General features: G+C 41.9%; 1 protein-coding gene across 1 annotated transcript in view; it reads right to left on the bottom strand.

The window, feature by feature from the left end:
* Window positions 1–7,506, bottom strand: part of SPTSSB (serine palmitoyltransferase small subunit B) — a 29,631-nt gene extending 22,125 nt beyond the window's left edge. The window contains exon 1 of the mRNA XM_019440488.2: window positions 6,623–7,506. The gene's annotated coding sequence lies outside the window, so the exon portion shown is untranslated. The remainder of the gene's footprint in view (window positions 1–6,622) is intronic.
* Between the last annotated feature and the right edge of the window lie 6,279 nt (window positions 7,507–13,785).

The raw sequence follows: 13,785 nt of genomic DNA, 5'->3' as shown, positions 1-13,785 counted from the left end.
TATTTCTGATAGAGAGCATGAGTGAGCACAAGCTGGGGAGGGGCGGAGTGAGAGGGAGATGCAGAATCAGAAGCAGGCTCCACGCTCTGAGCTATCAGCACAGAACCTGATGCGGGGCTTGAATCCACGAACTGTGAGATCATGATCTAAGCCGAAGACAGATGCTTAACCAATTGAGCCACCCAGGTACCCCACACTCTCTAGGTTTAGATAAGACTCAACTTCAAATTTTGTTTTCACTTTTCTTTCTTCTGCATGAGCAAACATTTATTGATGCCTGTGGGGCATGACATTCTATGAGGCACAAGCATGTTGCAGAACAGGGATGAGCTGGCACTTTGGTCACCTAAAGAAGAGGTCTGAGTGTGAGGACAGTAGAGTTATTATTGCTCCAGAAAAATTGCCATGGAAGTAACATTTTGAGCTTGTTTCCTTCTTTCTTTTGCTAGTCCTTTTAATTTATTTGTTCAATATTCTACTTCTATTAATTCCCAAATTCACTTTTGAATCTTTTCAGAGATCTTGAACTCAAAATGATCACATTAGCTTGGAATTCCTACTTGACAACCTTTGATCTTCTAATGGAGCTGAAAAGGTAGGGATGCAATGTTTAAATAGCAAACTGTCACCCAGGAAACTACCATTCTATTTTGGTAACAATCGCAGGGATTATTTATTGAACAACTTATGTCCCAGAACTTTGCTAACCACTTTATATGTATTGCCTTATGTAGTTCGCCTAATAACACTATAATGGAGGCACTATTTCTATAACTGTTTCACAAATGAGGAAACTGAGACACTGGGAAATTTAAAAGCTGGTGCAAAGTCTCACAACTAATGTAGAGTACACAACTCTTAACCACTCTTGCTATACTGTCTCTTTGTGCAAACACCTTTGATCTTAACCTGGCAGATCATTAATCTACATATCCATCCATCCAATCAACTATTCATCAAGAGTATGCTGGAGATATAAACTATGAATAAGACTGACACGGTCACTCTCCTCTGGCCACTTTCTACAGAGAGAGAGCGTGCAAGTGAGGAAGAGGGGCAGAGGGAGAGGGAATTAAGCAGGCTCCATAGTCAGCAAGGAGCCCGACTCGGGGCTTGAGACCCGGGGATCATGACCTGAGCTGAAATCAAGAGTTGGCCATTCAACCAACTGAACCACCCATGTGCCCCAACAGGGAGGGATTCTTTTGACTTATTTCTAACTTGACTCTGAACATGCTTAAATTCTTCTCCTCTAAGCCTGAAATAAATGCTCTTTTTTTGACTTAAAAAAATCAAGTCCCTGCTCTCTTTTAAGCCATTTTCTAAAAGCTCTATTCCAGGAAAGCTGCCACACCCATTGTATTTTACTGAACAATGTGTCCTCAGGTATCTTTTAAAACAGGTGACTTGAGTAGAGATTCTGGGACAGTCCAGCTAAGTGGACACTCTGGTTGCTTTCCCCCACCTTTTATCAAGTGATCTGTGGGATTCCATGCTCTGTTCTCTAATTTTGAAAGATCTGTTCTCCTTTCACCTCTCCAAGTTGGCCTGAAAATTTTCTTCCCCTCAACCTCTCCCCTACCCTCTCACTCTTCAAAAAGATGTTAACTTTGGGAGAGCAGTTCTTAATTATTTACCACACAGTCCTCTGGCAGACTACAAGAATCCAGGGCAAAGCAAAAGAGAAAGGCAAAAGAAAACCGAAAGCCCAGGCTAATGATTTCCTTCAACGAGAATTTTTGTTATCATAAGGCGGTGTTTTATTTAGGTTATAGTTCTTTAGAGCAGGTATTAGCTATGTCTTCCTTGTACCTGCTTGGAATTTGTTGAGGCTAATATTTTCCTTACTGAAACAGCAGCAAATCTAAGGTAGCAAAATAATGCTGATGGGAAGGGGAAACCAAGACTCCCAGGGGGAATCTTCATGGTCTGTCTCAGAGACATGTGGCCAAGTTTGTACACAATCTTTACGTTATCTAATTATATAATTTTACTTCCTAGCTTGATGCCACAGTTTAAAACTGCACCTCATTCCCTTCCCTGGTTAATTTTTCTCCAGAGCCCTTTTCTCTGCTCATATGCTATAAAATTCACTTATTATAATAATTATTATTTTAAAATAATTCTTTAAATGGCTGATGTCCCCTCTAGAATTTAAGCTCCTCAAGGGAGCTTAGTTTATTACTCATTCAGGGCCTAGAGTTGTTCTGGCACAGGATAGGTGCACGATAAATATCTGTTGGATAAATGAATTATTAATCCTGATCAAAGTAATATTAATAAATAATAACTGTGATCAAGGGTTTTTTTTACATATATTTAATTTATAGACAACTGGTTGGACATTTACAGTTACAATTATTTTATATAAATCTTCTAATTGGCAGGGTGCCTGGGTGGCTCAGTCAGTTAAGCATCTGACTTTGGCTCAGGTCATGATCTCATGGTTCGTGAGTTTGAGCCCTGTGTTGGGCTCTGTGCTGACAGCTCAGAGCCTGGAGCCTGCTTTGGATTCTGTGTCTCCCTCTCTCTCTCTCCTCCTCCCCTGCGCATGCTCTGTCTCTCTCTGTTTCTCAGAAGCAAATAAACATTAAAAAAAATTTTTTTAAAAATTCTAATTGGCTAAAATATGACAAAAGGACCTCTACAAAACTTTGATGGTCAAAAGTCACATAGAACCCATTTTTATCAGCATGATATGCTTTTCTAAACATACATGGCATGGGGCGCCTGGATGGCTCATGTGGTTAAGCGTCTGACTTTTGATTTCAGCTCAGGTCATGATCTCATGTTTCATGAGATCGAGCCCTGTGTCAGGCTGTGCACTGACAGGGCGAAGCCTACTTGGGATTCTCTGTTTCCTTCTCTCTCTGCCAGTCTTCTGTGCATGTGCATGCGCACTCTCTCTCTCTCAAATAAATAAACACTTAAGAAAGTTAAAAAAAATAAACATACATGGAAGGATCAGTCTGTGCTGATGAGAATGGAAAATCTTGAGTGTTCCTGAAGCAGGCAGACTTACTTGAGTCCCTACAGCTAAGGGTAAGGGCGTGGTTTGTCTGAGTGTACTTATAACTGTTTCTAGCAGCAAGTTGAGGTGCTGCTTACCAGCCAGACGAAACTCAGACTCACCAATTTTATATTCTTATTTCTGGACAAAACGCTGTCATCCAATTCCATGGTTCTTAGGACCAGATCAGGCAGTCCATTAATTATTTGAGAGCTTCTCCTGTATTTGAGACTGTCCCAATCACAGGAGATGCTTCCCAGCAGTGACATGTCAGTGTGCTTTGAGGACCCTAGTGGCTGCCCCAGCTCGTCCTTTCCTCCCAAGACTCCTACTTCCGGGCCCAATCCAGTGTAAGCGAGACTGGGCTAATCTGAGTAACAAAGTTCACTTTTGGCTGAGATTTAGTAACCTCCTCTCACTTAGTGTGGCCTCTTTCAATAAGTGGCCTGAAGAACTGATAAAGGATTAGATTTATCTAGAAGTGGGAGGAACAACTGGCTTCATTGGGCTTAAATTAATAGAGTAGGTTGGTGAGTCCAAAAAGGTAGGGGATTTGCAAGCCAATTTTCTCTAGGCCTGCCTTAATGACACTTGACTTATTTCTAAACAGAGGAAAGCTTGGTGGGTTTGCAAACATACGCAAATCACATAGCCCTGTAACACCTGTGCCACTCTTAATTATGTCATATATTTCAGTGTGGTCCTTGGGAGAGAGCCTCATATAAACTATACATCTACTGGTACGTGGGGATTCATGAAGTCCAAATTCTAAATCCATCTGTTCTTTTAATATCTTGGCTAATTTATTTTTTAAAAAAGTCTTATTAACATGTAATTCACCCATTTAAAGTATATAATTCAATGGTTTTTAGTATGCTCACAGTTATATAAACATCACCAGTCAATTTTAGACCATTTTCATCACCCCAACAAGATACCTGTATCCTTTAGCAGTTGTCCCCTATTCTTTAAAAAAAATTTTTTTAATGTTTATTTATTTTTGAGAGAGACAGAGACAGAGTGTAAGCGGAGGAGGGGCAGAGAGAAAGGGAGACAGAATCCAGAGCAGCATCCAGGCTCTGAGAAAGCTGTCAGCACAGAGCCTGACGCGGGGCTTGAACTCACAAACCACGAGATCATGACCTGAGCCGAAGTCAGACACTTAACCAATTGAGCCACCCAGGCGCCCCAGTTGTCCTCTATTCTTCTACAATTCCACCCTTTCTTTCTGGCTACAGGATTGCCTATTGTGGATATGGAACACAGATGGAATCATACAATATATGGTCTTCTTCCACTTAGCGTAATCTTTTCGATGTTCACCCATGCTGTAACAAGTATCAGTACTTCATTCCTTTTTATTGCTGGATAATATTCCGTTGTTCCATTCTGTATCATACTTTATCCATTTTTCAGTCAATGAACACTTAGATAGTTTTCATTTTTGGCTATGTTGAGTCATGGTGCTGCAAACATTTGTGTATACGTTCTTACGTGGACACACATTCTAATTCTCTTGGATATACAGCTAAAAGTGGAATGGGGCTGGATTATACGGTTACTCTATATTGAACTTTTTGAGGAGCTACCAAACTAGCTGCCATAGCAGCTCACCATTTTACATTCCCACCAGCAGTGTATGATGATTCCAATTTCTCTACCTCTTCTCCAATAACTGTTATCTGGGTTTTTTTTTGTTTGTTTCTTATTATGGCACTTTGGTTGGTGTGAAATGGTGTCTTATGCTTTTGATCTTCATTTCCCTAATGACTACTGATAGTAAGCACTTTTTCGTGTGTTGATTGGCTGTTTGTACGTCTTCTTTGGAGAAATGTCTATTCAATTCCCTTGCCCGTTTTCAAATGGCTTATTTGTCTTTTAGATGTTGAGTTTTTCCTCACAGGCCTTAAGAATCGGGGATAGTTGGAGGAAGAGCCTCAGACCTCTTGCCTGCTCCACTCTAGAAAAGGACTTTTGCGACACAAAGCTGGGGTGGTAAGATGCCGGCAGCCTGCTTTTCTCAGGGATATACCATAGCCCTAGACTAGGATCCAAGTTGAGAGGGAGTCCTGTGTTCTCAGCGGCACCCATCCAGAGTGGAACATGGTCCCATAGCTGGAGGTGGGCCGGGACTAGGTTGCGGCTCAAATGCCTCACACTCTTGCTGCTCTTACTGAATTTTAGTAGACTGTCTTGAATAAAGTTTTCTTCATCTGTTATATTTCCTCAGGACAATTTCTAGAGACTAACTAGTTGCTGATGTATACTCTTTACCAATTGATGTTTTGCTAAGGAGTGGGTTCATGGAGCTCCTTACACACCATTCTGGAAGTTGAGTTCCATTTGGATAATTTTTTAGAGAAAGTGTTTCACCTTGTATACTTGGTGGTAAAATAGTTTATGCTGACATAGTAGATACAGAATTATGAAAGGCAGTTTTTATAAAAGTATTTTCAAGTTTATAAACAGTGGATTAAGAAAACTGAAGTTGAGGACTGGTTGACTTTTAACTTTGTATCCAAATGTATTTGGTCTGACAAACCATTTTTAATTTATTGCTATTAAATAGTTGAATGGAAATATTTGAACAATGAGGGTGATAGTGCATTTCAGATGAGAGCTTATTGCTGCTCTAGTAATCTGTGTAGAAGGCCATCACCGCCATTGAAATTTATCAAAATGATGCCTGTTTTTAAAAGCATAGGAATAGTTACAATGTGCAAATCAAGTTATGAAAACCTCATTAGTTCTATGCATTAATCTGAAAAGTTCATAGGCAAAAATGACCATACATTTCTTCATTAATTCAAAAGAACTACCACACCACTATATGTCTTTTCGAAAAACAACTTTCCCCATTTCCCTGATGAATTTATTTGTAGTTTTAGGGCTAAGATTTACATTTAACAATTCTTCAAATTCTTTATTGAATCAAGGGCTGAACTCCTATATATTAATCGCCAACCAGTTGAATATCACTTTAGTTGAGACTCTGCTCATATCTAAAACCCTTTTCTTCCTATTCCTCATACCCCACCTCCATGGTGAAGTTGACTATTCCTTTCTCTTGGGGTTTAGAAGTCTGGTTAGTTATAAATAATCACATCATCATCTTTGAGAGAATACGTATTGCTTAATAATCGTGAGAAAACGTTAAAATGTATTCCTTATTGGAAATTCATCACTTTTTGGCCAGTTGGCTTGTGTGTATTACTGCCTAAAGTAGCTTTATGGGCAAAAAAAGTATTGTATAAGAACATAAAACTAGAATATTTAAGAATGAAACCAAGCATCTCCCAATGATATTTCCCTGAACAGTTACTGAACTACACAAAGATAAATCCTGAAAGTAATTAACGAAGTAATTTTCTCTTCTTTTGGCTGGGAAAGTTTCAGTAATAAAGTTTGGCTTCTGTTGAGTTGAAACCTTAGTTTCTAACACAGTTCAAGGCAAATGGAAAAACCCATTCAATCCTTAATTTTTTAATGCAGTTAAATAATAAACTGATAAATTGCATTAAAGCTAGGATTAATTTTTCCCCTGCAAAGGCAGGAATTCTATCTTACTAAATCTGCTTTAGCGTTCAAGCATGTATTTTGGAAGATGCTTACCTCCCGGTTGGGTGTATCTCCCTGCGGCTTAGGTGAGCACCCAGGCTTTGGCTCCTCCCCAGCTGCTGCCAGCTTTCCACTGCGCCGGGTGGCTCGGAGCGTCCTGGAGTTAGGTGTTCGGCCCCGCCCTCTGCACTATTGCTAAAACTCCAATTCTGCCAGACTGATTCCGGTGATTAATTATTGACAAAAGGAAAACACTCCCACGCAAACTTGTGTCCAACAGCACTGCTCCCAGCGATTCCTTCCAGAAGAGAATGCCGGCTGCACCACTCCCCTCCCCCCTTGCTCTACGGTCCCAACTTCCCACACACTGCCACTCTCAGTCCTGGGCGATCAGGCTCGTCCTCGGAGGAATGCAGCCCAGCGACTTCTACATTTTTAAATTTGGTTTTCTGCAGCTCGTTAGCACTTCTCCGGGGACCAGCCTCTCTGGAGGGGGCGCTTTCCGGATGCAGGGGAAGCCGGGGCTCTGAGAGCAACGGAGGAGGCTAAGGCGTCGCTGTCACCTCCGGCTGCTGCAGTAAAACCCCGAGCCGCCGCGCGGATGGGGAGGAGGGGATAGGGAGGTGTCCTCCCCCTCGCTTGGGCTGGGAGCCCCGACACTACCAAAGGGGCACGTCCTTTGGTAGTGGTGGTGGGGGCGGGCTGATAAACCGGAGGCCCAACGTGGGAGCTTTGGGGCTTTAGCCTAAGCCGGCGTTAACCCGACCAGGGGAAGGAAGCCTGCCCAGCATCCATCCATCTGCAGACCTGGGCAAGGGGGCGAAGCTCGGCGGATGCCGCGCAGGACTGCGGAGCGAAACTCGGCAGCAGGCTGAGGAGTGAGCCCAGGGCTCGGGGCCGGGGCGGCAGTCGGCCGAGCAGGCATCCCACTGCATTTGTTTGTCAAAAACCGAGGAAAGTAAACCCGTTTAGCGTCGGCAGCTAATTTTGGTGCCTTTGAACGTGCAAAACGCCTCTCCCCGCCCCACTCCCTCCATCCCGCCACCTTCCCTCCGCCCCTTGGCTGGGAGGTTAATCGTTGAAAAACTGGACTCCCCCGGGGAAACAGATGGAAGGATCGTGCCCGGGGAACTTGTGTGTGCTCACTCACAAGTGAAGAGAATTAATGTGGGCCCGGACTGCGGCAGGAAAGCAAACTGGGGAAAGAGGGCTTGGGAGGCGGCTCGCCGGTGCAGACACGCGCGGCGCGGGCTCCCGCGGATCCGGGGCCCGCGTGCCCAGCGCTCGCGCTCCGCTCTCAATTATCTTCCCGAGGAGGAGCGGGACCGGCGAAATGCATCTTCCCTGGGAGCCAGCATCCAGAACACCATCGATCCCCTCTCTACCGAGAGCAAGGTGCTTAGATTTAACGTGGCGGCTGCTTTGCCGAGAGCGCCGAGGCCCTAGAGGCTCCCAGCCCTGATAACTCCGCACCTGAGACGATCTGCCCAAGACCCAGGGGCGTCCGGGGCCCAGAGCCTCCTTTGACTGATGAGCATTTGGGCAACATCTGCCAGTCAGCCCCCAGGGCTTGAGGAGGCACTGCACATGCTCGGCCCGGGCTGGTTGTGCTGGAGCGCGAATTTCAGCTGCTGGCAGGTTTCTGCTCAGCTCACAACACACTTCCAGCAGGTTCCAAGCTGCGGGTGCCGCGAAGAGGGAGACTTAACGTTATCGGGCGGGATTTTCTCCACGCAGGAGGGAGTGTGTCCCCAAAGGAAGCTGGAGGTGGCTGGGACCTGGGGAAGGAAACCACTAGGAGGAACTGAGCTCTTTGGAGCCTGTATTGGCCGTTTTTACATGTTACCTTGTCCTTCTCCTGTACGGCATCTAAATATTTGCACCCGTTGCTAGTATTTTTTATTTCATCATCACTGTGTGGTGTTCGCATTCCTCACCTCCCTGCTTCTCCTGACAAACCTCGTAATGTGGGCAGAGCAAGTAAGACTCCACCATTGGGGTAATGAGGAAAGAGAAAACCTGAAAAGTGACTTGTCCAGGGTCACCAAGCCTGTTGTATAGTACAGCCAATACTATTTACACTAGTTTTTAGGTCTCATTATTCATTATCTAGTTTTCTTACTAGATCTTGACTCACCCTCCCCCCCCCCCCCCGCCCCCCATGTGATTATACCTTTGTGGAAGCATAGAAACAGGTCTCACTTCTCCCTGCCAAAGGTTTGTGAAATGGATACGAGACCTTGTGATTACTTCAACTGCAGTTGGGGAGAAACTGGTACAGTTGGCAGAAGCGTCCAGACCATTAAAAATAATCTTGGGGCGCCTGGGTGGCTCAGTCAGTTAAGCGGCCCACTTCGGCTCAGGTCACGATCTCGCGGTCCGTGAGTTCGAGCCCCGCGTGGGGCTCTGGGCTGATGGTTCAGAGCCTGGAGCCTGCTTTGGATTCTGTCTCCCTCTCTCTCTGACCCTTCCCCGTTCATGCTCTGTCTCTCTCTGTCTCAAAAATAAATAAACGTTAAAAAAAATTTAAAAATAATCTTAAATGACATGTGTGTAATATAACCACACCCAGATAAACCTTTATGTGTATCTTTTCACTTTCAAGTGGAAAAAAGATATTTTTTTCTATCTAAACATAGAACATTCTCAAAACTTAACTAGGTTGTAAGATAAAAATCAATACATTTTAGGGGCGCCTGGGTGGCTCAGTCAGGTAAGCGTCGGACTTCGGCTCAGGTCATGATCTCACAGTCCGTGAGTTCAAGCCCCGCTTCGGGCTCTGTGCTGACAGCTCAGAGCCTGGAGCCTGCTTCACATCCTGTGTTGCCCTCTCTCTCTGCCCCTTCCCTGCTCATGCTCTGTCTTTGTCTCAAAAATAAATAAACATTAAAAAAAATTAAAAAAAAAGAAAAATCAATACATTTTATATTATTTAATATTTATTTATTTTTGAGAGAGAGAGAGAGAGAGAGACAGCAAGAGCAGGGAAGGGGCAGAGAGAGAGGGAGTCACAGAATCAAAGCAGGTTCCAGGCTCTGAGCTGTCAGCACAGAGCCAGATGCAGGGTTCAAACCCACAAACTGTGAGCTCATGACCCAAGTCAAAGTCACAGGCTTCACCGTCTGAGCCACCCAGGTGCCCTCAAAATCAACACATTTTAAAAGGCAGAAATCATACAGATCACATCATCTATCAAAGCACAATGAGGATAAAATTAACAAGAAAAATTCCCCCTCGTTGATATACAACTAGACATTTAAAAATACTTTAAATATAGATTAAAGAGAAGAACAGATGAGATTACAAAATCTTTTTTTAAAGTTTATTTATTTTGAGAGAGAGAGAGCGAGCGAGCTGCACATGCCCAAGCAGGGGAGGGGCAGAGAAAGAGAGAGAGAATTACAAGCAGGCTCCGTGCTGTCGGTGCACAGCTCACCTGGGGCTCAATCCCACGAATTGTGAGATTATGTCCTGAGCTGAAATCAAGAGTAGGACGCTTAACCGACTAAGCCACCCAGGCTCCCACAAAATCTTTAAAAACAGAAGAAGAAAAAAATCATATGTAACAAAGTCATGAGAGTATAGATAAGCAGAAATCATGAACCTTAAGTGTATTTTTTGCAAAACAATGTACAAACCAAGAAACTTAGGAAAAAATTACAAAAGAATTATGTTAACTAGTAAAGATTAGAGCAGAAATTAATGAAATAGAAAACTAAAAATCCAGGAGAATTGATCAATAAAAGAAAAACTTATTCACTGAGAAAATCAAGAAACAAAGACACAAGTAACATTAGGAAGGGAAGATGAAATATAGCCACAGATAAGGAGGATATTAAAAAAAAATCCTCAAATGATGTTCTTTCCCCACGAAGAGGATTCTCCCTTTATGCTGATAATACAAATTGTGAGATAAGAAATGGTTAAGACACCCCACGGCTTACGGAAAGGGGAATAAAATTTAAAGAACCAGAAAGAATTGTTAGAATATAATAGTAGAAGAATCTGAAGTAATGATAATTGTATCAATTGAACATTTTGAACCAGGCCTTTTGTCATCATTATCATAAAGCAACTGTTGCATAACTGAAGAGCCCATGTTTGCTGAGGTAGAAATCTTTTAGAGGCAATAAAAGTTAAAAGTAATAAAAGAGTATATTCCCTTTGGTAACCTGGGAGGGTTGGGGACAAATATTACAGGGAAGGGAATGGGATCACTTGGTAAAAGCTGTACTGATTGATCCAGAAAGGTTGTTTGGAATATATCTGGAGTTCAGCATACCAGGGAGGAGAGAAGACCTGATGTGAGATTTTACTTAAAACAGCCAGCTGTCAGGTGCGAGATCTGGTGTGCATCTGCTGAGGATGGTCTTACTTCTGGGGGAGCAAAATTAACAGTTTGAAATGTGAGTTTTCTCATGCTTCCAAACTTAACCACCGTGGCATGGTGGAAAGGGTTATGGACTTTGGGACCAAATACTCCTGGGTTCAAATCCCAGCTTTTCGACCAACAGACTATATTCTGAGACAAATGATCTAGTATCTCTGTATTTTAGTTTTCTCATCTGTGACGTGGGAATAGTACCAGCTTCATAGGGTTCTTCTGAAGAATAAAATGAACCACCATTTACAAAGTACTCATATAGTTCTCCATCTCTCCCTCCCCCCCTTCTCCTCTTGGCTTCCTTCCTCCATTCTGCCTTCTCTAAATACTCATCTTTCAGAACTTCTCTTATGTGCTATGACATTTCTCCTATTTTGTTAGTGGGACTGTATGTTCCTTCCCTTCCTTTCAGTGACTCAGCCACCTCCTTCATGACTCTTTAGCATTCAGAAATCCAAGCATCATGACTGAGAACCTTTGGAATACTTTAGAAAGAGCCCCCCGAATTAAAAACTAAACCAGCCGCTCTCTTATAAGGTGCATGTCAAAAGCAGGATTGCCTCCATGCCTGCTTTCCTCCCTCCCCTCCTTCCTTCCTTTACTTTCTTCTTAATTTAATGCATTTTCTGAGTACCTATGGAGCTATGTTCTAGCAGCATGAGCGACGCTGCTCCAGCTTACTGATTGCAAGTTTACAGATATGTATATGCTTAAGCTGAAGTCTTTCATTGTCAGAAGATCCTAACCCTTAAACATTCTCAATTGTAATATTAGAATAAAAGTCATATTAATAATGAGAGTCAGTAGTTTGTTCTAAAAACTGGAAAAGGAGTATTTCATTAAGGAATGAATGTGGCTGTCCCATTAATTGTCACAAACATATGAAATGTATCATAATAGTCTTCTTCTTAAAAGGATACTTCTTAGCAATAAAGAGACCCCAGAAGAACAATACATAAACCCCCAGAGCTGCTGTAAGACCAGCTTAACAAAAGATTTCCTACAGGATCTATTCTAAAGCAGTTTCAAACACTGTCTTTACATAACACTATCCAATGTGTATCTACAACCATGTGGACAAGACAAAGAGGACAACGGAAAGCCAATGAAATTAAGACAAAAAAAAAAAAATAAAGTTCCAGCTAACTACATCAGCAACATCTCCCTTTAACTATTAACCCCTATTCTCTTATATTCATCTTATTATCAGGAGGAGAATAAGTAGGAAACCCAGTAACAGATGTGGGTATTTAAAAGCAAAAAATGGGTGCACATGGGTGGCTCAGTCACTTAAGTGTCTGACTCTTGATTTTGGTTCAGGTCATGATCTCATGGTTGTGAGATTGAGCCCCACATAGGGCTCTGCACTGGGATTCTGTCTCCTGTCTCTCTGTCCCTCCCCTGCATGCACTCTTTCTTTCTGTGTCTCAAAAATAAATAAGAATAAATAAATAAATAAATAAATAAATGCAAAAACAGAAATTTGAGACAAATTTTATTGACTTCTTTCTGGTTTGCTTTCACAGTGTGCAGGTTAACCCTTATTTTTTAAAAACAGTGTTAGATTAGCATCACTTATTTTTATGATGACATAAAATGCTCTTACTGTCCCAGAGTAGAACTCTTTGTAACACTTAGTAGAATTCTAAAGGTTTGTGAAGCTTGCATAGAGTCACCAACCAGCTTTGTACCGACTCTGCACTTTTGGCTAAGCCAGCTACTGTTTCCAGAACCATATCATGGTTAAACCCAGGTGCTTGGATAAATTACTGGAATATATTAATCAATTAAAGGAACAATCTCAGTTTCCGTCTGCTTAGTATAAGGAACGTCATTAGTGATTGTATAGTTATCCTTGTGTTCTCAGAACAAGTGGGTAATTCTGTTTTTCTGTTAAATGAAGACATTTTTTCCCGTCCTGGCTATGTGATTATAAAGATGTACCTGCTATCCTCCATTACTATCAATTCTTGTGTTTCCCTCTATCTACATAGAATTTTATTTTCTTCATTAATTAGAACTTTCAGGTTGAAAACCAACCAACCAACAACCAACCAACCAGGAAAGTTGTATGGCTTGGGTTTTTGAGCTCTCTGTCAAGCTTCAAAATAATAATAATAATGATAAAGATAATAATAATGATGATAATGACTATAATTTATTGAACTATGATCACCAATGTTTCCATAAATCATCTTTGTCTTGCCACAAGTCTGCAGGATAGGAGGTTTTGTTTCCTTTTCATAGATGGTAAAGCAAGAATCAGAGAGGTTGTGCCTCTTCTAAAGTGACAGAACTTTAAGAGTTGGATTTCAAAACCTGTCTTTTGCCCTATACTCTGTTGGCTCAGTGTAAACAATCTTCCCATGACTTTGTATATATCACTTTTCTCAGAGAAGGTGGCCATGTTGTGCTGGTTAGGAGAACAGATATTGGAGCCAGACCTCCATATTTAAATCCCAACATGACCACGTAACTTGTGAATGAAAACAGCTTACTTAACCCTCAAAGCCTCAATTTCCTCATCTGCCAAAAGGATAATAAACATATTAAATTACTTAAGTTAATACTCAGAAAGCACTCAAAATTGTGCCTGGCCCCGAGTAAATGTCTCATAAGTGTTCCCTACCATTATTTTGAGAGCTTAATGAGATTATAATACATATATAAAGCAGTTAGCTAAGTATCTAGACCTTAGAAAATGCTTAATACATCTATTTTACTTATTAGAATCTTTTCTTTTATAACACATACAGCTTGAACCTAGTCTTTTAGGAATATGATTGGTTTCTCCTTCTCCTCTCCTTCCCTCCATCCCTCCTTTTCTCTCCTA

This window comes from Panthera pardus, unplaced genomic scaffold (genome assembly GCF_024362965.1).
Source record: "Panthera pardus isolate Hobbes unplaced genomic scaffold, ASM2436296v1 HiC_scaffold_16, whole genome shotgun sequence".
Lineage (NCBI taxonomy): Eukaryota > Metazoa > Chordata > Mammalia > Carnivora > Felidae > Panthera > Panthera pardus.
The sequence above is the reverse complement of the archived record's forward strand: the minus strand, read 5'-3'. Positions and strand labels throughout refer to the sequence as shown.